A 23,982-nucleotide genomic window follows, 5' to 3' on the forward strand; every position below is an offset into this window, starting at 1 on the left:
CTTGGCTTGCAACCCTCTTGCCAGCAAGACAGTGGTTGAGAATCACTCCCGGACTTCATGAACGTCTTCCTCTCCCTCCCAGTCCAGGATACAGGCCTGAAGTGAAGGCTTATCAGTAGTCTTTAAATCCAAGTGGAAGTGATGCCTGGGTGGCTCAGTAGGTTAAGCATCTGCCTTTGGCTCACGTCATGATCCCAGGGTCCTGGATCGAGTCCTGCACTGCGCTCTCTGCTCAGCAGGGAGCCTGCTGCTCCCCCTGTTTGTGCACTCTCTCTCTGTCTCTCAGATAAAATCTTTAAAAATAATAATAATAATAATAAAATGAATCCGAGTGGAGTTACACGGGACCCCCATTGGTGGGACCAGGAAGTAGACGGCTCTCCTAAGTGGGTGCCGACCCCAGTAAACATTGCCCCGGTGTGTACTCCACCATTGCAAAGCACTGACAAGAGGTGTGGCTTAACACACGTCCTAGAGCACGTGCGTGTACATGTAGCACTGCTAAAGGGAGATACTAGGCTGGAGAGCACTGCATTTACAGAAGACACCAGGGCCGGGTGACTAGGTCCAAACACAGCTCTGCATGGGCCAGCTTGGGCCTTCTCTCCTGTGTGTCGGTGAAACCCACCCAGCAGGCCAGCTGAACCTGTCGGCCCTTCCCTGATCCCCCTGGAGGAACCCTGAGCAGTGTTTGTCGACACAGGCCATTGGCGTCCAGAGGGTGAAACACCACAGCTGCCATAATAACTATGATTTTCTAAGTGATACCGAACTGCCAGATACTGTACTGAGCTCTTCACAAACATTAACTCATTTAACTAGCAGACCTTGACAATAGACTTTTATTAGTAACTGAAATCAACAAAGCGACTTTCCGGAAGTCAACATGTGGGGACTGATAATTAAGCAGAAAGGTAGTGTTGTGGACTCAGAACTGCTCCACACACTAAGTGGGCCCAACCCGGTTGGGGTTGGGAGGGAGGCTGCCCAGCTTGCCCCGCAGCCCCAGGAGGGTGAGCATTCCCTCTTTATATGCAGGCCGCGTTGACAACGAGAACACATGAAATAACGCAGATGTATCTCTGGCTTTATTTACACTCCCGATCAGATTCAAAGTAGGATTGGGAGGTCAGCAGCCACATGAGGGTTCTCTCCCCACCCCACCCCACCCCCGCAGCATCAAATAACCCTGTTAAGATTACTTCACGCAAAATTGCCCCTTGGCAACAACCATGCATTTCTTTTTTTTTTTTTTAATATTTTATTTATTTATTTGCCAGACGGAGATCACAAGTAGGCAGAGAGGCAGGCAGAGAGAGAGGAGGAAGCAGGCTCCCTGCTGAGCAGAGAGCCCGACACGGGGCTCGATCCCAGGACCCTGGGATCATGACCCGAGCTGAAGGCAGAGGCCTTGACCCACTGAGCCACCCAGGTGCCCCAACCATGCATTTCTATGGTACAAAGCCCTCCCTCCACCATCTCTTCTGATCTTCCGCAAAGGGATTTAGGGAGACCACAGGTGACAATGCTTTTGAAAACCATGTTTCCTTTACCCGTGGTCTTCCCTTCCAATGCCATGGTACGAAACAGGGCCCATTGCTGGGACCACCATGAGAGAGACTGCGCAGGGCAGCTTCAACGTTCCTTCTGCCCACCACGTTGGTCCACTTCACTCTTGCCTTTAGAAGAAGGCCAACCCACCACTGAGCTGCTTGGATTTTCTCCTTGTTTTGCTCTCTTGTCCCATGAGTTCCTGCAGCCTTCACAGTTTCCCTGAAATGTACCAGCCCAGCTCCTTTCATCAGAATTGGACTAACTGGCATAACCGGAGTGCCTCTCCTCCCCGCTCATAGAGAGTTGACCTCTAAATTGTCCCTCTGACCCAAGATGTTCACTCAGCATTCGTTGATCACAAAAAAATGTCTAGAGGGAACTGAGACCATGGCTGGAAAATCAGATCTTGCAAAAAGACTGCAAGTGGCTGATGTTGGAGGAAAGCTGTTTGCCTCCTGTGGGTTTTGCCCCAGTGAGGTTATTTCCAGATAACAATCTGAACGAGGTATCCTTCTCCTTGTCCCCATCCCCCTAGAGGTCCATAGGCCAAAATAGTACAAATAGCAAGATGTGAGAGCCGTAATGGAGAAGATGTCTAGGGGGACGATTGCCAGGTGTAGAGACATGAGGTCCAGAAAGGCACTGTATGCTGGGTAGGAGCATTTACCAATATCCGGGAATAGTACTTCCCTTGATCCAAAATGCCTGGGAAAGGAGCACTATAGCACCTCTGATAAGAAAGGAAATTAACCCAAATCCTTGTCTGGGTGCTAGGCTAAGAAGGACTAGGACAATGAATGCCTCATTACTAGCCACTTCCATAAATGTATGGAAATGTATGAAGACTTTGAGATCACCCTGTATATAATATATTGGAGCTATAACAGGGAGATGTGATAGAGTGAAGGGGGGGGCACCTTGAACTGAGTTCAAAGAGATGATGTTTAAGCTGAAGTCACACCATTAGAAAAGATTCTTTTATAAGAAGATTTGGGGGCACACATCACAGGACAGGAGGCTAATGCAGGTGTCTAAGGTAGGAATAAACTTGGAGATCGGGGGGGAAAAAAGGATATTGTGGCCAGAGCACTGTGTGAGTGGGGAGAATGACAAGGGGCTGGCACTAAAGTGGCAGGGGCCACTTTCTGTGGAGCCTTCCAGGCCAGGGAGGGGGCTCTGGGTTTGACCGCACATCTAATGGACAGCCCTTGGAAAGTTCTAATCAGGAGGGGGGTGGGGTCAGTTTACATTTAGATAACTCCAGATGGTCCATGGAGAACACCCAAAGGGATGGGTGAAACATGAAACCCATGGAAGAGGGTGCTGCAGCACTTTTGGTGGGCAAGAAATTATGTGGCTTTGACCTGAGCAGAAGTAGTGGAGTGAGAGAAAGAGCACCATATTCACTGGGGAAGGCTTTGGAAGTAGTCTGGACAAGACTTCATATGGAGGGGATGTGAGTCAGAGGGGAGAAGGGAATCAAGGATCAACCCCTAGGGTACTGGCTTGAGCAACTCTAGGCATATGGTGGGGCCATTTAGTTGGACAGAGGAGGTGGTGAGGCGGGTCTGGGAGTCGTCATTAAGAGCTCTGGTTTCGGACATGCTGTATTTGAGAATTCATATATGAGAATTCATAGCTTATGAAATGTAATGCTGTCCTAGGCCTTATAATGCCTCCTGGAGCTGTGGCTTTTTCCCTGGGCTCTTAAGCTCTACTGAGAGGACCATCTGCAGGGTCCACAGGCCTATAGGTCATCTTCAAGGTCATCAGACAATGGCTTTGTCCTTGGTCCACTCATTCATTCATTCATACCACAAACACATACCTGTGTATCCCAGAAGGAAAGTCTGCACTTCCTTCAATCTGCATAAGAATTCAACCTATAGAGGCCTTCAAATCCAGATCTGTCATTTCACTGTTTAAAAATCATATTAACAAATAGTAGGCACAGAAAGTTACAAACAAGGCAACCCAAAGCACAGCCAATCCTCCAGCTGAGGATAATTCCCAAGGGGCGGCCCCAGCCTGGTTCTCATAGACTTAGCTCCAGGCCCAGCCCTAGGATGTCAGCCACCCTGAGGTCTAGACGGGAGATTAGTATTTCCCATTCCCAAGAAACTAGGAAGGCACACCTGAAAAGGCCAGGCTGCTCACATGGGGGACGGGAGGGGCGGTGCTGGCGACAGGTCTGGAATGGAAGGTTGCTCAAAAGCCTAGGCCACCGCTGTTGTCAGATTCCTGTCTCTCCACCTCCCTGAACATTATTCTGGAAGCTAGGCTTGAAAAGTCATTTCCTCTATGTCTTTGGGGGTTTTATCCCTTCATTTTTAATATTCTGCCTTCTCTGCTTAAAAGAAAATAACCACCCTATAATTAGCTTTTCCATGATTTTATCAACTCTTCAGATTTTCCAAGTTCCAAAACGTTTTGCTTCAATATTATTTCCATTGTTCTCCTTTCCTTGTGTTTCTCTCTTCCATTTCTAACTATTTTTAGCTAGATGTTTAGTTGTCCAGTTCAATTCCACACTTTTTATTTTGAGTTAACTGTTGAGTGCTATGAATTTTCCTCTTTGTATAATCCTGGCTCTCGTCAGCAGATTTTGATATAAAGTGTTTTCATTGTTAGTATTTTCAAAATAATTGTGCAGTTTGGGTTTTTGTGATTTTTCTCACCCAAAATTTACTTACAAGAGTTTTAAAATTTCCACAGTTGTTTTTACTTTGTTTTTTTACTTGTTTCTGAATTTCTTACAATATAGTTACAGAAAATAATCTCTCACAGATAAATTTTTTCAAGCAATCCTGAGGTGGTCTTTGTAGTTCAGAGGTGAATATTGAGGAATGGTTCGTGGTCACCCCATGTTGAACATTTGCTAAATATCACGGATTATGTTACACACATATTTTTATACCCATAGGATTTTTAAACATCCCAAATGGAACCATCTGCTGAAACAGCAGAGACTTGTGTGTGAATCTAGAGAGATGGTCAAAGATTACATTTCCTCTCCTTCACATATTCATTCCACAAATATCTGGAACGTCAAGCACCCACTCTGTGCCAGGCCCTCCCTCTGGGAACACATGAGTGATGAGGCCCAGTGGTATGGCTGGACAGGCACTTGTCACATGGGCAGTAAAAGCAAAGTCTTTCCAGGTGGAAGAGACAGCGGATACAGAGGACAGAAGGCCATTAAGGAAGTTCAAGTAGAAGAAAGAAGAGCCCCTGGAAGGATTAAGGACAAGTGAATCCTTCATGGTTTCTTTCCTCTCCACTTCCTTCCCCACTCTCTCCAGTCATGGTCTAGCCTGCTTTCCTGGTGCAGGCGTGGCTCTGGGCCGATGTGGTAGTGTAACTGGCCCTGGTGGGTCACAGGGCACTTCCTCGGTGGCAGCCTGGAGTCCTGTGGCATCCTTTGTCCTGGTATGTGGACCCAGGAGACACCATCTGCAAAGTTTCATGGAAGAGGTACCTGACAAGGACAGCAAGTCTTGTTCTCTGGGTATCAAGGATGGATAGTGGCGTGTACCATGGTAGTTCCATGTGTTTCTTGATTATAGGCAAAAAGGTTTTCTGAACAGGGAGACAAGGAACACATCATTAACAGCTGGACACTTGTTCCGGTGAAATGTAAAGCTCTCAAGTTTCACCCAGTGATGAGAAAAGATCAAAGCTCTGGACACACCCGATCCTGTGATGTGATCCATCACATGTTTTACAGCAAACCAGCTGGCCAAAGAGGAAACCTAATGCTCTGATCCAAAAGGGCAGACGTCTGACTCTTCACAAAAGTTCTAAGTTCTGAAAGAAGATGCCAAATCCATGAGAATAAGAAGGTAAAGCACTCTTAAAATTGTGGCTGGCACTAAAGAAACACACAGGCTCTCCATACTGATCTCTAGGATCTGTGTGAAAAGGCAAACGGAGACCCTGCAGCAGTATTCTCTAAAGATCAAAGAGCTGGCAGCTTCCCTTGGAGAGGAGACGGGGTGGGGGGGGGGGGGGGGCGCCAGAGGTGGGAAGCATGTCGATGACCCTCTCCTCCTCTTGGAGCCAGGAGGAGACTGACTGATGTGGCAAAGTCGAGAGCACATCTAAACACCCAGGGCAAGGAGAAAAATCCCATCTGTTACAACTTCACTGAAGGAGAGGACAGAGCACTTCAAGCCTCAGTGAAAAGTGCAGACCAGAATGTTCAGGAGACAGTACATGAAGTGACTGAGCCTTGTCAAGAAGAAGAAATGGAGCTTCTTAGAATGTTATCTGTGAAGGGAGACCGTGACTCGGAACGCAAGGAGCACTCAGAACAAGTGACAAGACAAGCCCCGCGGATGGAGAGCAGGAGGCCTGGAGAAAGTGATCCCAGGACTCTGGGGAACAAAGAAGCATTCTTCTTCTCAATGCCAGATTCTGCCCCTTGAGCTGAAAAGCTCTTGCTCATGGGCTGAGATGCTGGGAGGCTGACAGACATCTCATCACCTGCAGACGGGAGACTGCGGAACGGAGAACAAGAGTCACCGAAACAGTAAAGTGAAGCTTCTAGAAGTAGATTTGATAGTCCAGGAAGAGCATCCAACAGAGAACATTGCTTTCCACTCCCTGGGCATAGGGTGGGGCTTTGTCTGAGACAGAAGGACTCACTCCTCTCTCTTGAGAACCTCTTCTTGGCAGCTATGATTTCCTCCTCTTCCCTCCTCCTGCTTTTCCTCTCCTCCGTTCATCCTTAAATCCCATATTTCCAGTGGAAGAGGACTCCCGCCCTCCAGGAAGGCTGGGAAGACCCCTGTCTCCCCAGCAGAGGGCTCCTGTCCAGATTCTCTGCTTCTCCTTGTCCTCTCTATGGGGATGCTCTTCCCCCTGGATGCCTTCATCTGAAAATAGGAGTGAGTCACCTCCCAGAGTCACTGAGCCTCCACGTGGCCTTAATAGTCAAATTCGACACGCACCGAGAAGGCCATGCAATACTTTGTTTCCCAAAATATTGTTAAATTATTTACATTTTGGTTTGAAAAACTTAATAAATAGCAACTGTACTTTTGTTCAACTTGCATCTTGATCGTAGGCTAAATTTCAGGACAGTTTTAGAGATAGAGATAGAGATCTTTTTTTTTTTTTAGATTTTTCTTTTTTTAGATAGAGATCTTTTAAGTTCCCCCCTTTATAATAAGTTCTTGGACAATAAAAGCAGTGATTTCTCATTCAATGATTCATCCTTGTACTCCTAAAAAAATCTATAGCACTTATATATTGCAGTTCAGCAATGAGTGACGTTCAAAATAGCAAAGACTGCATCCCTCTGTTAATATTTCTGTGGTCCACAGTGATAAACAGGTGGAAGTTATTTGTTGGTCTCAGTGAATTAGGACAAATCTTTTAAAAATTAGTGTTAGGGGGGCCTAGGTGGCTCAGTCAGTTACGTAGTCTGACTCTTCAAGTTAGGTCATGATCTTGGGTTTGTGAGATGGAGCCCCAGGTTGGGTTCCACACTGGGACTGGAGCCTGCTTAAGATTCTCTCTGCCACTCTTCACCCCCTGACACACACACACACACTCATTCCCCCCCACATACACTTCCCTCCACATACACACACTCAGATTCTCCTTCCCTGTCCTCTAAAAATTTTTTTTTAATTAGAAAAAAAAAATCAATGTTGGACATTAGATCCTGACATATCCTCCAAACATTTCTTCCTATAATTGTGACCTTACTTCTGAAGGGAAGTTTTCCTAGAGAAAATATCACAGCCAGAAGATTGTGCTACAATCCCCAAATCCACATCTTTACCCTTCTTTTCTTGGATATCTATAAAAATACTACAGCAGACCCCCAAATATATATTTCATGATATATAAATTACATGGATGTACTTCTGTACTAATATGTTCACTGTAAGGCAGACAGAAAATAGACTTTTTGAAAAGATGCCATAAAATTTTTAAAATATTCCCAATATATTTAAAACTAGTTAATTATGCAAATTTTGTTCTCATTAAAATACCGTCCGTTATATTTTTAGTGAGAACAATGTGGTAGAATTTGCATCATTTTTTCAAACTTCAGTATTATACTTTGAGATACACTAATTTAAATATCTCAAATATCAAACTTTTGATATATTAACTCATGCTTTTAATGATCTTCAGAACTTAGTAAGATAACTCACAAGGGTACAATGGATACAACACACAAAGTGTACCATTGACAAGAAGTCAGTCCGTATTACTGAAAACCTAGAGAATTTGGGAGTTTTAAGTCAACTTATCTGATCCAATCAGATCCTTCATTGTTTTCATAATGATACTGATGGAGAGACTGTTCCAGTGCAGAAGAGGGGGGTTCTGCTGCTTTTCTTGCTGTTGTCCTTGCAAAATTACTGTTATCTTTAATCTGTGCATTTCTTTGCAGGGATCTTTAAGTTGTTCAACTGTCCTATGAGGGTTAATTTGGTTCAAACTATTTAATACCTGGTAATGGGGCATGGGTAGATTACAGAACATTACAGTATGCTGACGGCACACAAACCAGTGACGAGGCCACTGCCAACACCTCTGCCTAGTGGATCTGCCCCTTCTCTCAGTACAGTGCCAAGGATGTGAGTACCTGACCTAGGGCACCAGCCACTATCCAGGTAATTTTTAAAGACCAAGTGTCAGCACAGTACAAGGTCTAAGACTTTCATTTCATAGCTCAGTGGTTCATGCAGGTGTGCCACGTAAAGACCAACCTATTTGTTTTCCAGATGAAGAAAGGCGGGGCACAGAGGACCAATGACTTGCTCCAGGTCATACAATTAAACATCACAGGATAAGAGTCTGCTGGACCAAACACCCAGCGCTCTCCCAAAGTTCACACAATGCCTCAATTAAACTTCTGGCCTCTCTGTCCCTGGCCCGGTTTGAGACCCCGTAAACCACGAGTGCTCCAAAATTAAAGCAGCAACTTCACGTGTGACAGTAGATGGGGAGATGAGAGCTAGTTTATCTAGCAGAAAGGGTGACATGGAAAGTAACTTTATCACTATGGGATTAATGTCAGGTTCCAGAGATTCACCCCCATCTTTGTTTCTTATGTGACTCACTCTGAGTTAGTAACAGTAGTCCTAGTGGAGGGAAGTTACAACCTACTGAATTAGAGTCTGCTGAAAAGTGTAAGTTGTAGCAACTGACACTGAGCCTGAACATGGTAACTGTGAGCTAACGATGGATTTTTATGCTAATAAGTCAATCAGGAAAAACACTGAGATGAAAGCTGAGGAAGGGTGAATCTTAAGATTTTGGAGAAATAAGGAACTTATTAGAAAACACATTTTTAAAAAATGGATCACAGAATGATAGACCAGTAAGCCAGCTGCGTCCATGACATCTCTCAAGCTTGCAAGAGGTTGCCACAACAGGACGGTTGAGCATACTCCATTGAGACCAGTGCTATCCAGGAGAGGCAAGGAGGAAACAGACTACCCAGAGCCGTGTTCACCGTTGTCAGATTTTATAGATAATGAAAATTCTGAAAGTTTGGGATGCCATATGGGATTGTTTTTTTAATCATTCAAGTGAGGACATAAAAACAAGGCAGAAATCAATGTTTAACTGAAAAAAAATCACACAAATTTGAGATAAAATGTAATTTGTTTTTCCAAATTATTACCTAAATTGCAAAAAGAATATGAACACATAAAAATGTAAACTACATGTAGGGAGCATGATACATAAAATTAAGTGACATGTGACATGTTAATGATACTTTTGCAAATATTTTCCGTAGGGGTTAATGTTTCTAAAATGTGGAATAAATTACAAAGCAATATAAAAAACATTAACAGCCCGTGGAAATATGGGCAAAGTTCTTGAATGGAAAAAAAAATCGCAAAATATCACTGAAAAATGTTTCCATTCATCAAAAAAGAAAGGATAGCCATTTTGAAAAAGACACTTTAATGCCAAAAAGGTGATCGCTCAAACGCAAAGGGTAAAGAGCAGACCTTTAAATATGCATAGCTTTATGAAAATCCACTCATTTTTCTCCTTTCACCAAGAACCAACTGCTGAATCCAGTATATGCAACAGTATTTGAGCCACTGACCTAGAAAATTCTGAGTACATAGATAAGCCTGTGCAAATTGCTGGAGGGCCCTAATCTGCATAAACACCCAGGGATTTGCTGGGATATCAGCGGAGGCCACCATTTCTTTGATGGCCCTGGAGCATCCAGAGAGAAAGAACAAGAAGTCTCTGGGACTACCTGACTGAAGGGACTCATATAAAATGTCAACACCTTGGGTTCTGGGGGAGCCAGTCTATGAACATGGGTGAGAGAATGTTCCACCTTGAGGCCTGATCTGTAGGACGCAGGGGCTGACACCCAGATCCCATGGGTTTAAAGTTCTTCAACAAGGAGGGCAGATGGTACAGGACTAGCCTTGTGGCACTTGCATATTTTAATCACTAAGAATTGAGGCCATCCGGATAAGCAATGTCAAGCCCTGATAGCTGCCAGTGGCTATAGTCCTTCACCCAGACGGTGACCGTGGCTGCAGTGACTGACACGTGGCAGCACACAGAGTATCTGGCGGCGTGACTGAATCAGAGAGGATCCTTGCATAAGGACCTTGCAGAAGACCCCTCCACGTCTCTGAACACAGCGTGCCCACTTGGGGTGACTGAGAACCCTCAAAGGGGTTGAGCTCAGACGGCAGAAGAAGGAAGCCCACCTCCTTCCCTCCTGGGGACTCCCAGGGACCCCACCCCCACCCCCAGGCTCCACCTTGCAGTGGAGGCTGCATCTTTATCTGCAGATGGTGTAGAGTTGGAATAACCTAGATCTGCATTTCTCCGCTGACTTCCTCCTTAGGGTCCCAGACCACGTAGAGTCCTACCCTCTCGTCACAGCAGTGAGAAATTTGGCAAAACAGTGGAAGGCCTCCGAACCCGGAGTTACCACTCACATGTACTGGACACTCCCATGTGTCAAGTCCTTCTTACAACCCCTGGCGTGGATCATTTCATCTTCACCTCATTGCTCTAAGCTATTTGCTGTCCCCATTTTGCAGTGGGAGACCTCGAGCCTGGAGGAGCTTGGAGAACAGCTCATTAAGTCACAGAGGAAATGGCAAAGCTGAGATTCAAACTTGGGTCTGTCTACTCCCTGTTTTGGGCGCACTGTACGCTGAGAAAGAGTACCTGGCAAAAAGTTAGAAATGACCTGAACGCCCGTCCGAAGAGCGATGACCAAAGACATTATGCAATACCCATAATATGTAACTGTATGCAGATAGCGATAAGAAGTGAGCTAGATTTATAGATGTATTCATCTAGAAACTTTGTGTGTTATGGGGTTAGGCAAGAAAAAAAGAAGCCGCCGAAAAACTAGTGTATTGTGCCGTTTCTGTTTGATGACATTCTTGCACAGTGAATGTGTTTGTAGAAGCATAGAAAAGCTATGGAAGCGTATAGTGCAAACTCAACACTGGATACTCCTGGGAGGTGGGGTTGGAGGGAGAGGGACCTTCTAACTTATCATTTGAATTGTTAGAACAAGAATATTTAATATAATTTAAAGGGAAGAAGACCCTTGCTTTTGTGTACTTTGAGCACACAGTAAGAGTTGAGTAAATGTTTGCTGAATTGAATGAAACTATCCCTCTCCACCCCCTGGACCCCACTAGTTAGGCAGGCTGCCCGGAGGAATATGGAGTCTGTGTTTCCAAAGAGAAAGGCTGGGGCACTGATGGGGAGAAGGAGCAGTCTTACCTGCGAAATCCAGCTCTCCCAATACCCAGGCCTCGACGCTGTTGGGAGGTGCCACAGCTGATCAGATGTTTAACTGACCGCTGGGTATTGCATTTCAGGGCAGCACAAGCCTATTAGCAGCCCCATAACCCAATAATGGCCACACACCCAGCCAAAACTTCCCAGTGCAAAAGGGGGCTGCCAAGCCTCGTGGGCTGCATTACTGCCTCTTTTTAGAAAAATCACCGGCAGCATGAAATCGTCAGTCTATTAATAGAGATCTCCTGCGCTCTGATAATAGCAGCTCAAAAAAAAAGAGAGTGGCGATCTGCGTTCTTCTGGCTAAAACCAAAGCTTTGTCACAGTAGCTCAGCCCCTGGCTAACCGGGGGCTGCTGACATTGAAAAGGTGGAGAGCTTTTGCCTTTCAAAGGCATGAACTTCAAAGTTACCCAGTGTTCCCGTCTGTGGTAACCATATGAAGGTGTTTTAAAAGCAAGTAAGCATCAAAGACAAATGTGATCAAGATATTTGACAAGAAAAGCTAAGTATTTCTCCAGGACTTTGAGATGAACTCTGTGCCTAATTGGATCCTACCCATCCTTACCAAATCATGACTTTTTTTGTAGGTAGATAAAGAGGGACCCAAGTAATCCAGCAACCTTCACAGAAAGTCACACGACAGCTGAGGGCACGTCTTAGAGCAATATCCAACCTCACCACAGGTGTGAACGCTCCATCCTACACCCATAGCATCCCGGCCCCTCCTTCCCAACAAGCAAGGAGGAATCAGTTCGATACGGAGCTTCACTTGCCTTGCTAACACAGTGTGGTAATCTGGGATCGATCCCTGGATTTCCTGTAAGTGGAATGTAACAAGCTTACTCCCCCTTGGTAGGACTTAGAAAGGACCCACAAATCTGTGAGCTTAGAGAAGGTGTAGATGAAAACACATTATGCTACTATAGGAAGGAAAAAATCATTTTCTATGGCCATATAGCACTTTATGGCTTTGAAAGCACTTTGCAGGCTGAATTTCATAACCCTCATACACAGCTCCCCTCCCCAGAGGGGTAGGTGGGCTGGCCTAATTACCCTTGCTTAATACAGGCCGACACTCTCACACAGCTAGGAACAGGTAGAATCAAGACTAGGAGCCCTTCTGTTCCCCAGCCCCATGCTCTTTCTGCAAGACTTAGGGAGCGAAGTGAAGAAAATCTCTCTAGGTTTCTTTCTGTGACACCTTTGCCCTGCCCAAGCGTGAGAAATTCCACCAGCCACAGCAATCCAGCAGCAAACTGGGATGCTCTCCATAAGGGCCAGTCCTGTCTTTTCATCATGGATTCGTGTAAACCTTCAGCCCATGTGGAAATCTCAGCTGGAATGGAAATTCACCCATGTTCGCCATCTCCCCAAAACATACCCCACCCCACCCCACACACAGCCCCATCACACCTGAACACCTGCTTCTGTACATCAGTGTCTGGAAATCGCTCCTGCCATCAGCTGAGTTTTCTGGGAAGCTCCTTCCATAACTTGATATATCAGCCATGTCCCACTATGAAAGGGAAAAAATGCCCATGAAACTGTGGAGAATCTGGAAGCAGTGCCATTTTATGGTGAGAGAGAGAGATTTTAAATAGCTTTTACTCCTCAATCTCATGTTGCTTGGGGTTATGTTAAAATTAGTATATCCAGGAAATAGCAGCGAGGAAAGGTGGCCCAGAAACCCTTTTAGATAGCAAGGAGAACCTTGGCCTGCTTTTCATTTTGTGCATGTGGATAAACTATAAAGTGAACGGTAATTGACAAAATCTTCATTTCCCTACTATCTTTTCTTGCTTGTGCCTGGTAGCCCTCAGTGAGTAAGGCTGATGTGGGGCCTCTCTGGGGCACAGCACCTCCCGCCTTCTTTCTAAGTTGCATTGTCCTTGCTTCCTCAACTGTTCCAAATGGGTTTTTCATGCCTGGACCTCAAGGACTGCATTCATCATGCACTTCATGTCAAGATAGATGGTCATCATTGCTGTGTGCAAGCCCCCCCCACCAGTTTTCCTTTCATCTCCCCCCTCCTTGCTCCTACCTATAGGGACCCAATGAAATACCCTTACACACACACCCTCCTATTTTATAAGAGTGGTATCACATTTTTTTTTTTTGTGGGAAGACTTTAAATTTATTTATTTATTTTTTCAGCGTAACAGTATTCATTGTTTTTGCAAACACCCAGTGCTCCATGCAATACGTGCCCTCCCTATTACCCACCACCTGGTTCCCCCAACCTCCCACCCCCGTCCCTTCAAAACCCTCAGGTTGTTTTTCAGAGTCCATAGTCTCCCATGGTTCGCCCCCCCTTCCAATTTCCCTCAACTTCCTTCTCCTCTCCATCTCCCAATGTCCTCCATGTCATTTGTTATGCTCCACAAATAAGTGAAACCAAATGGGTATCACATTTTTTTAAAGATTTTATTTTATTTGACAGACAGAGATTACAATTAGGCAGAGAGGCAGGCAGAGAGAGAGGGAGAAGCAGACTCCCTGCTGAGCAGAGAGCCCGACGCGGGGCTCGATCCCAGGACCCTGTGATCATGACCTGAGCTGAAGGCAGAGGCTTTAACCCACTGAGCCACCCAGGCTCCCCGTGGTATCACATTTTAAATCATCACTTTTTCACTCAGCTCTTGCCCTAAATGTAATTTTTTTTTTACAGTCTTGCCCTAAATGTAAATTTCTGACAATCACAGGATGGTCTGCTATATTCACCTACCATATCCTGGCTCTTCCACTTACTAGCTGTGTGACCTTGGGCAAATTCCTTACCTGCTCTGAGCCTCAGTTTCCAAACATAAGAAATGAGATACTAAGAGTATCTTTGGGTTATGAGAATTAAATGTGTTTTTGGTGTATCTGAAGAGCTTTGAAACATGCTTGACGCATAGCATCTGTTTAGAAAAGCTAGCTGGGTCGCCTGGGTGGCTTAGTGGGTTAAGCCTCTGCCTTCGGCTCAGGTCATGAGCTCAGCGTCCTGGGATCAAGCCCTACATCAGGCTCTCTGCTCAGCAGGAAGTCTGCTTCCCCCACCCCCCTCTTTGCCTGCCTCTTGGCCTACTTGTGATCTCTGTCAAATAAATAAATAAAAATCTTAAAAAAAAAAAAAGCTAATAATAGCTAATAATAATGTTACTATTATTAACTAATTCCCCATTTATCCTACCCAGGGTAGGATACGTTGATGAGACAGCTCTCTGATACCCTAAACAATGCCTTAAAGGCCATCCTTACACATGTTTTCTCCTATAACTCTGTTAAAAGGAACTTATGAAATAGAGGTCTAACCATAACAATTAATACTATAATAGATATGTTGTATAGTAATTGTACTATTACAATTAATTAAACAATTATTTACAATTATTTACAATTATTACAATTAATTAAACAATTAATTGTAAAACAATTAATACTATAACAATGAAAGATGCTAACGTGGTTGGGTGGATGTAGAGACACTGTCCTCTGAATACAGTGCCATGAAATTGGAAATTACTGATAAAGATGTAGCTTTAAAAATCTGGAAATAATTCCTATTTTTAAAAAGAATCCATATAAAAAATACAAAATAGTGATGAACAATAATGAAAGCACTATGAGTTGAAATTTGAGAGACACAGCTAAAGCAATACTTAGAGGAAACTGTGTAGCTTTAAATAATGCATTTATCACCCAAACAGAAAAACTGAAAGCATGAGTCAAGCATTCAGTTCAGGTACTTAGGAGAAAAAAAAGCAACATAATTACAAGATACAAATAGTATAAAATAAAATAATAAAGTCAAAGACATAAATGAAATAGAGAACAGCAACAACAAAAATGATTAACAAAACTAAAGCTCATTCTCTGTAAAGCAAATCTCTGACAAAAATAATTAAAAATAAATGACATGTGAACAAAGTGAAGCTTAGAAAGGGAAAATAACTGCCCAAGCAATTGATTAAAGATGTCAAAAGAATATTGAGACTTTGAAAATGTTATTTTGTCTTCCTCTTGAAACCAGTGTTTCTATTGAGAAGATGGATGTCAATTTAGTTCTTATTCCTTTGTAGGTTATGTTTTTTCCTCTCTGAAAGTTTTGATGTTCTTAAATTTCACCACTGACATGTCTAGTGATGACTTATTAATTTTCATATTTTTACCTATATCATCCACCATTCTAAATAAATTGTCCAGTTCTTCATAACTGCTTATTTCTACTTATTTCCTTGGAGGTGTAATGTTTATTTTAAATTCTTGTTCACTTGCTACACTCATCCTGCCCATTCCAGCACAGCATACTCAATGTGTTAAACCTTTTCCTCTAGTGATTATTCTGTTTGGACATCTGATCATTTCCCCTGGAATTTAGCATTTACTTAAGACTATCGACTAACTTGTTGGTTAATATAAACTCAGGGAAGAAATGGGATCCTTGTGGTCCCACTGGTGAACCGGAGGGAGGAGAGCCTTGCTTCAGAGCACAAAGTCTCAAGCAGGAAAGTCTGGGTTCAGATTGCTCCTTCCCAACCCAGCCAGGAGCCAGGAGACCCTGCCCCTAGAGGACTCGCCCTAGGTACTTCTTTTTTAAGAGTTGCTTCTTTCTTTGGCTGATTATCCAGCCTACTACCCTCCGTGACTGGGGAGAAGAGAAGGCCAGTCTCAGGGGGATTAACAACCACCTTTACCTTTCACCTTCACACTACCCTGTCTGGCTTATCTCTGTCCTAATGGTCACCTCCCTTCTCTGGCTGGACCCTGGGTGGGGCTTGCTGTTTTCACACTTCAAGGCAAAGTCGAAGACAATGATTCAGACAGAGCAACAAGGAAGAGAGAATGTGACTCATCTGAAAGGGGCATCAGTGGCGTTTGACTACCTCCTATCTAACCATCATTTCCAACTTCTTCCCCATTGACACCCAATTTCCTGACGTCTCCCCCAGAATTTCTCGGACCCACTTACCTCCATCTGGCTTCTCCAGCATCTCCGGGTTGGTTTTGCATAGGGGGACGGCATCAATCCCACTTGACCATTTCTTCTGGGAATGGAATGGTTTCTTTCCACCTACTGATTCAGTGCTCCTGCTCTATTTCTGATCTATTTCCATACTCTCACCACCGTACTTTGTGGCTGAATTACTTTAAACAAAACAAAGCAAACAAACAAACAAACAAAAACAAAAATAACAAAGAATTCTTTCCTGGAATTAGAAACCAATTAGGATCTTATGAGCAGTCCGTAAAGATGAGAGCCTAGAATGGAAGACCAACTAGGCCTTGAGCCCTGCAGACCCCGTGTCAGGCAAGCCCTTCGCACCCTTTCTATTACCTCTTCCCAGCCCCACACAGCCCCCTAAGCAGTTTCCCTCCCTGCAGCCCTTCCTACCTCCTTGCTTCCAGGTCTTTTTTCCGGAATGCTCTCTATTGTCTTGGGGTTAGGTACAGATGCATGTCACCTCCTTTGCATTCTGACCCTATTTCCATTTTTCCCCTGGACTATAATATATTAGTTTGAACAGATATTTCAAAGCCTTTCCATTCTGCACCAACAAGACGGTAAGGTCTGTGAGAGCAGGTCTTACTCTACAGTTGGCCACTATGTTGGATAAAAGCGTCATAATCCAGAAACACCTCAACAAACTAGAGTGATGATGGGCGGACCTTTGCTTTCTTTAAGATAGAAAGTGAAACCAAAGGAAAACCAGGAGCCCCAACTGGTAGTGGGACCTACCACTAAACGTCCCTCTCATCTCTGACAGCACCATCATCTCAGCACTCTAAGGCCCTTGCCCAAAGGTCCCTTCAACCTGGGCCTTCTGCTTCAACTGGGAACCCTTTTCTGGAACCCTGAGGATGCCACATCCCCTCATGACCCATGCTAAGGACACCCACCCCATAGGCGGTGAAGGAAGCTTCTGCATCCTTTAAACTGTGCAGCCCAACGCAGACTCCAACAAAATTCCTGCTCCTTTAATGCCCACACAACCTGCCAAGAGCATTCTCTACCTCTCCTGATTGTTGCCAGCTAACGACCTACTGCTCACTCTCATTTCTCCTCGTTGCTTCCCAAGTCCATCAATATGCTCCCTCCTCTGCCACCACACCAGCAAGCTCCCCTGAGTGCAACCCCATGCCTCACCTCCACCTAAGAGACAGGCTTCTTGACTGATCGAATAGGCTGCTCACTCACCCCTATTTCCAACATAACTGTTGGTTCAGACCATCCAGGGAAATGGTTCTTGCCAATATCGCTGGTGACCTTGATTGTGGTCATTTAACATGTTTGAATCCTAATCTTGCTTGACTGCAGCCTTTGATACTATGCATCTCTACTTCTTGAAGCTTGACCTTTCTTTGACCTCTGGGACACTCAACTGGTTTGTAATCCTCTGTGATCTGCTCTCCACCCCCAAACTTTAAAGAGGAGTGTTCCCCAAATCCCAAACTCGGCCTTGCCCCTCTCTAATTCCTTGATCCTGACCTCCCAAGCTCCCCACCATGGCGAATGACCTCAGATTCAGAGGCCTCTGCCTTGTGGAGTCTTTCCGAGTCATTGCTCTTCCCTAGGACCCACGTTCAATTGGTCACCAAGAGCTCGCAATTCTACCTTCATGCCCCTCTCTGATATCCACCCCCTCCCTCTGTGCCCAAGGTTACTGCTTTGATCAGGCCCCCTCCTTGTCAAACTGAACCGCTGCTGGGACTTCACCACTGGTCCCTCTGCTTCCAGTCTTACATTCTCTGACATGCAGGCAAAGGGATATTTCTAGAATAAAAATCTATGCCAGTCCTTTGTTTCTATGCCACCTACTGACATTGAAATCATATCTAAATTCCTTCTCGTGGTGCATAGGCCCTGCAAGACTGGACATTCTTAGTCTTGAAGGTCTCAAGTCTCTGACTCATTTCATCCCTCGAGAGTTGGACAGTCCCATCTCTAGGACACTCCCTGGCTAGGAGCACTTCCCTCATGCTCCAGGAGGCCACCTGGGCTCCCCACTCTCCAATGTTTCTGATGTTATGTTATAGAAAGCTATAAAGTCCTTGTCTTTTCCTCCTGTATTTTTCCATGCATATTATAGTGCCTGAACCCTAGCAATTGCTCCAGTAATATTAGGTAGACGGGTGCATGGATGAATGAGTATCCTATCCCGCCTCAAGTATATTATACTACAACTAGTTCTTGGTGCCACACTGGAAAGGTTTAGATGTTTAGATGATGTCAACCGGTGCAGTGGAGTGACTTAAAACTATGTCACTTGATGAATTTAAAAGGGATAGGGAGTAGGGTAAGGGAAAGAGACCTAATGTTTATTGGGTAGTTACTGATGGCTTCCTAGTGAGCACTTTTTTAAAAAAATGTTGTCTCATCCAAACTCTGTAAAAATAATCTGAAACCAATACTATTTTCATTTCATAGATGGAGAAATAAGGCATAGAAATATTTACTGGCTGAGGCTACCCAACTAAGTGGCAAAGCCCAGATTTAAACACAGGTCTCTGATTCCAAAACCCATGCTATCTCCACGACAATTTTGCCCAAGGACTCTAGGTAACGGCAAAGGTCAGAATGCAGGGGGAGGAAGACTACTGTCTCAGTCCTGGCGAGATGCCAGCCTGGGGATGGTGAGGTGGGCATGGATTTAAGAGGCTCCCCTGAGGACCGTTTCACAATCTGACGTCCAGATGAGACCAGAGGAGCGAGTGTGACTTCTGGGGCAAGTGGATGGACAAAGAAGTCACTGCAGAGGGGGATTTGGTTTCCACCGTCTTTAGGATGATACAGGAGGAAGGCCGTCTCCTGCTCTCTGCAAAGAATGGCTTCCTGGCCAGGAGGAAAGGGGCTGCTTGCAGAAGTGCAGACACTGATTGCTCCCTGGCAGGGATGGTGGACAGTGAGGTTTAAGCCTCAACAAGAGATGACTGGACTGGAAAATCTCCACAGGCGCAACCTTCTGGCCGGTCCAGGGTCTGATTCACTCCAACGGGTGTTGACTGGGCAACAAAAACAATACTTCTTCTGCAGCTTGTCCTCAACCTACATAAAGATAACAAGGATGGTGGGGGGAGTGGGGTGGAGGTGGTTCACGCAGTTTGAGAAGACGGATGAATCTCAAAGCTGGACTACCAGAGCTCAGGCAAATCTGGCCACCTTCACAAGCACTGTGTGTCTGACCCCAGCAACATGCTCCATATCCTCTGGCCTTGTGCTTGGAAGGAAACATAAGAATTTTCATATTAGCTTCCTTTAAATTCAATCAGATAAATTTATTTGGTTAAAATGGAATGGTTTTGGAACAGATTCTAGGGTTCTTGTTTTTGCTGCGGTTTTTTGTTTGTTTGTTTTTTAAGCAATCAAATTGTCCTTCTTTGCCCCCTTGCATTTTGATGGTCTGACATCTGGGATCCATGGACAGTGTGACTTGGCCCTGGAGTTCCCATCAATTTGGTTTGAGATAATCGTAGGTTGCCAGTTAATTTCCAGGTAGGACAACCCATGACCTGCTCCTCCAGCTTTCCTTGCTTATTGCAATTCCACAAGGCATTCCCCCTGAGGCAGTAGGATATTTGTCCAGGGACCCATGGGAGACAGCAGTGTTTGCTCATTGTAATGGATGAGAAGGGAGAGAATGGCTGTGGTCCAAATCCTTGAACTTCAGCCCAGCCTCTGACATCTCAGAGGCCTAGGGGTAAATACAGAGCCACCAAAGACAAGCTGGTTAGAAATGAGCTGGGCAATCATTGATATTTCCTGCCTCATTTTACAGGTGAGCAAACCAAAGCCCCAGGAGCTAAAGGCAGTGCTGGCAATGGGCTGCTCCGTAACTCCAGAGCCCCAGCTCAGACCCGTCTCCCCACAGCCTCACCGGACACTCTGCCTCCAAAGAATCGGGAAACTCAGGAACTAGAAGGGAAAGCACTAAGGATGGATACCACATTGCCCCAAGCAAGCGCCTACCCCAGCAGCAGGCTGGCAAGTGGTAGCATTTCCCTGCAGAAGCACAGATAGATCAGGCAAACTCCCCTCTGCAGCAGTCTTGGCCTGGGTTGGCTTGGTTATTGCACTGAGTTCTTTGTGAGGGTCATGGCTCTGCTCTCACATAAGTCTGCCTGACAACTTGCTCTTTCAGATGTAAGAAAAAAACTAAGCACTGTAATTTAAGTGTTGTGCCTTCAAAGCGCCTCCTTCCCAGAAATGGCATTTAAGGGGGATGGGTCCCTTGGGTGGGGACCAACAGCATATCTTTTCTATCCCCAGGGGCTTGTGCCTGAATGTTTTCCAAAGTGGAGGAAACAGCAGCTTTGGGGCCAGCCCAGACCAGTTAACTTGAAAAATTGCCTAGAGCCTGGCCTCCTGCTGCCCTGGCACCTGCTTTCTGAAGATGACGGGTGGAACCAACAGACATGAGCTCAGGGATCATCTCTGGGCAGGGTGGGGAAGGCTGGGGGGCAAGCTTATTGGAGGGGTATCCCCTTGAGTGAAGTCCAGACCACCCCAGGTTTCCATCACCAGAGGAAGCCTGGAACCACGGCTTGTGGGGTGTCTGTCCAGCCTTCTGCACCGCCAGAGAAAATGATGCTGGAGGTTGCCAAAACTGGAACGCCAATGTCTGTTCCTCAATGCTAACAGTCTATTGAAAATGGACCTATGCCTTTCTCCATCTTTTTTGCACAATTATGTTTTTAAGCTAAATTTAAGACATCAAGGAGGAGGAGTGGGAGGGCTTGCTATTGGTAAGATGAGAATGTCTTAGATGTTCCTTGTCCTTTACCAAGCTTATTCACCATATCTCATCCCCTCAATGACATGCCTGATTCTGGATATGTTTTCACCATTATAATTTCAGTTTTTGTTTTCAACCACAGGTGCAGTAGACCCTATTATCCCAGACCCAAACCATCTCCACTCCCCCAACTGAGATGCGCTCTACCTTCACTGAAGTCCCGTCCGTTAGTTCCCAGCCGTGCTGTGAAGTAGGTGAGTTTTTGAGTTAATCCTCAGTTCCAGAAACTGACTGGCCAACGGAACATAAATGGAAGTCACTGAGAGGCGACCGGGCAGCTCGCAGCACTGACTAGAAGGCACAGGAGAAAGGCAGCATGTTCATGTCGCAAGGAGACTAGTCTAGACCCGCGGAGGCCACCCCCACTGTCAGTGTGACGGCTGCTCCATCGCCTCGATGGGAACAACTCCCAGCTGTGCCTCAGCCTCCACGTTGGTCTCAGGGTACAAAGACCCAAGCAGGAGCACCTCTCTCCCTCACTGCCAGGGGCTGGTCACAATATACAGCTTTTTCAGTTTCCCAGTGTGGTGCATACCTTCTGTCCCACAGAGGCTCATCCAATAGAGGATTTTCCCAAAATAAGAAGGTAGTTCGTATGCTGTGCAGCCAAAAAAAGGGAAAAAAGACATCTACACAGTAGGACAGCTGTCATCCCCATTTCACAAATGAGGAAACCAAGGCTCACAGCCTCATTACTTTAAGTGACTAGCTCACTGTCACGTAGCCAGTAAGAAATGTCAAGTCCCTTAAGGGTGACTGTGCTTTGCTCACAAGTGAGGACATACTGTCTGGAGAGAGAAGGCTTTGAGTTTGCAGTCTTGCTTTGAGAGATCCTATCCACCTTTGAGTCTGACAACAGTGCTCTGTAGGTTGAGAAAATCCCATACAAAGGCAGCACTTCAATGCTGACAAATAGCTTGGTACAGCCCAGACCCAGGTTCTAAGACTTCCTCTCTCTCTCTCCCTACTCATTCCTTTGATCTTGCTCTGCTCCTTCTGGCCCAATAGGACGAGCTCAGGGAAGACAAGTTCATTCTGGAACTTGGAGTGGAATGTGAAGCAGCGCAGTGGACGGTCTGGAGAGACAGCAGGAGTCTTGTGAAAAGATGCCTGGGCTTTACCTTGAGGCTGCTGGGAGCCACGGCAGGGTTTTCAGCAAGAGAGAGACCTGAAAAAAATTGGGGGAATAGGGGAGTGGGTAGGAAAGCATAAAAAGTGGATATGGAGAGACAATTAGTAGACTGATCTTGTAGACAGGTGACCAGAATGGGGATGGAGAGACGTGGGGGAGGAGGGCTTCAAGAAATGTTAGACAGAGGGAATGAAAAGGTCTTGGTGATTGAGTAAATACAGCGTCGGTAGGGAGAGAGCAAAAGGGAAAAGCTGAACTGCTCAGGCAACCAGGGGGCCGGTGGGGCCATTCTCCAAGAGAGACAACGCCGGTGGATGAGCAGGGAACAGCAAGACATGAGGCTCCGGGGACTGAGGACCCAGGCAGGAGGTTTTGAAGCTGAAAGCTCAAATACAGCCTCTTGGTTGGTCGGTGTGGATCACGCCCCTTCCCATCTCCCTGGCCCTGGATCTGGAGGCTGCAACCAATCGGTTTCAGCACTCCTCGATGGCCACTGAAAGGCAAGTAAACCAAGCCAAGTGAAAACTCCTTGCAGGTAGCAGCGCTATGCTCGCGGACCTAGGGTCTCCTGTCGGCTCTGCAGCAAACTAGTTTAGTGACCTTGAGCAAATCACTTGTCCTCCCTGGGTCTTGGTTTCCTGGCCATCACTAATACTCCAGGGTTTGTGGATGAATCTTTGAGGAGGTGAAGTGCTATGTAAATGTTTACTGCTAATAACAAATCATCCACAGAACGTCCGTGTATTGCCTGGGCAACCCAACGCCTTTAAAAGTCTTAAGTGGCTCTTGTTCTGATTTATCACATTCTATGCATTTAACTCCCAGAACAAATTTAGCCCTCAAAATATCTTGGTACATTTTCTACCCACCCCTTAACATTTAACTCCTCCATTTTCCATACCACTTCTCCATTTCTGCATCACCTGTTCCGCCAGCACACCCTCATCCTTTGCCTCTTCACACAAGGAGCCCAGCCCCACCCACCCTTCCTCCAGAGGAGACAAAAGCCACCAGGGACACAGCTTCACTGGGTCTGCGCCAGCCACCTCCAGAAAGAGAAACCGGCAGGGCATCGGAACAAAAGGGAACATGGGCAGGGGAGGAAAGAGGAAGTTAGGACCCAGTAAAGAGAGGGGCAAGGGAGTTAGATTTTTTTTAAGATTTTATTTATTTATTTGACACACACACACACACACACACACACACAGATCACAAGTAGGCAGAGAGGCAGGCAGAAAGAGAGGGGGAAGCAGGCACCCCACAGAATAGAGAGCCCAATGTGGGACTTGATCCCAGGACCCTGAGATCATGACCCAAGCCAAAGGTAGAGGCTTAACCCACTAAGCCACCCAGGCGCCCCTAGATTTTTTTTTTAATAGACTCCATGTCCAGCCCAATGCACAGATTGAACCCAAGACCCTGAGATCAAGACCTGAGCTGAGATCAAGAGTCTTAACTGACTGAGCCACCCAGATGCCCCAGGAAGTTAGATTCAAACTTGGCAATTAGAGTACCTTTCCCCCATGCCTGCTACACACGTACACACACACTGTGAGCTTGAAGCAGCAGGATCTGGGGAAGGTCTCCACAGGATGCCGATTTCAGCAGACATTCCAAGTCTCTCCGGTCTTTGGCTAGAGCACTGGCATCCCCAGCAGTGGTCTGGAGTTCCAGCTCACCCTACTGTTCACTGGGACAGCTCAGCAAGGAGCCGAGGCCTCGGTTCGGCCTCGGCTGGCACTGTCAGAGC

This window comes from Meles meles, chromosome 7, assembly GCF_922984935.1.
Source record: "Meles meles chromosome 7, mMelMel3.1 paternal haplotype, whole genome shotgun sequence".
Taxonomy (NCBI): Eukaryota; Metazoa; Chordata; class Mammalia; order Carnivora; family Mustelidae; genus Meles; species Meles meles.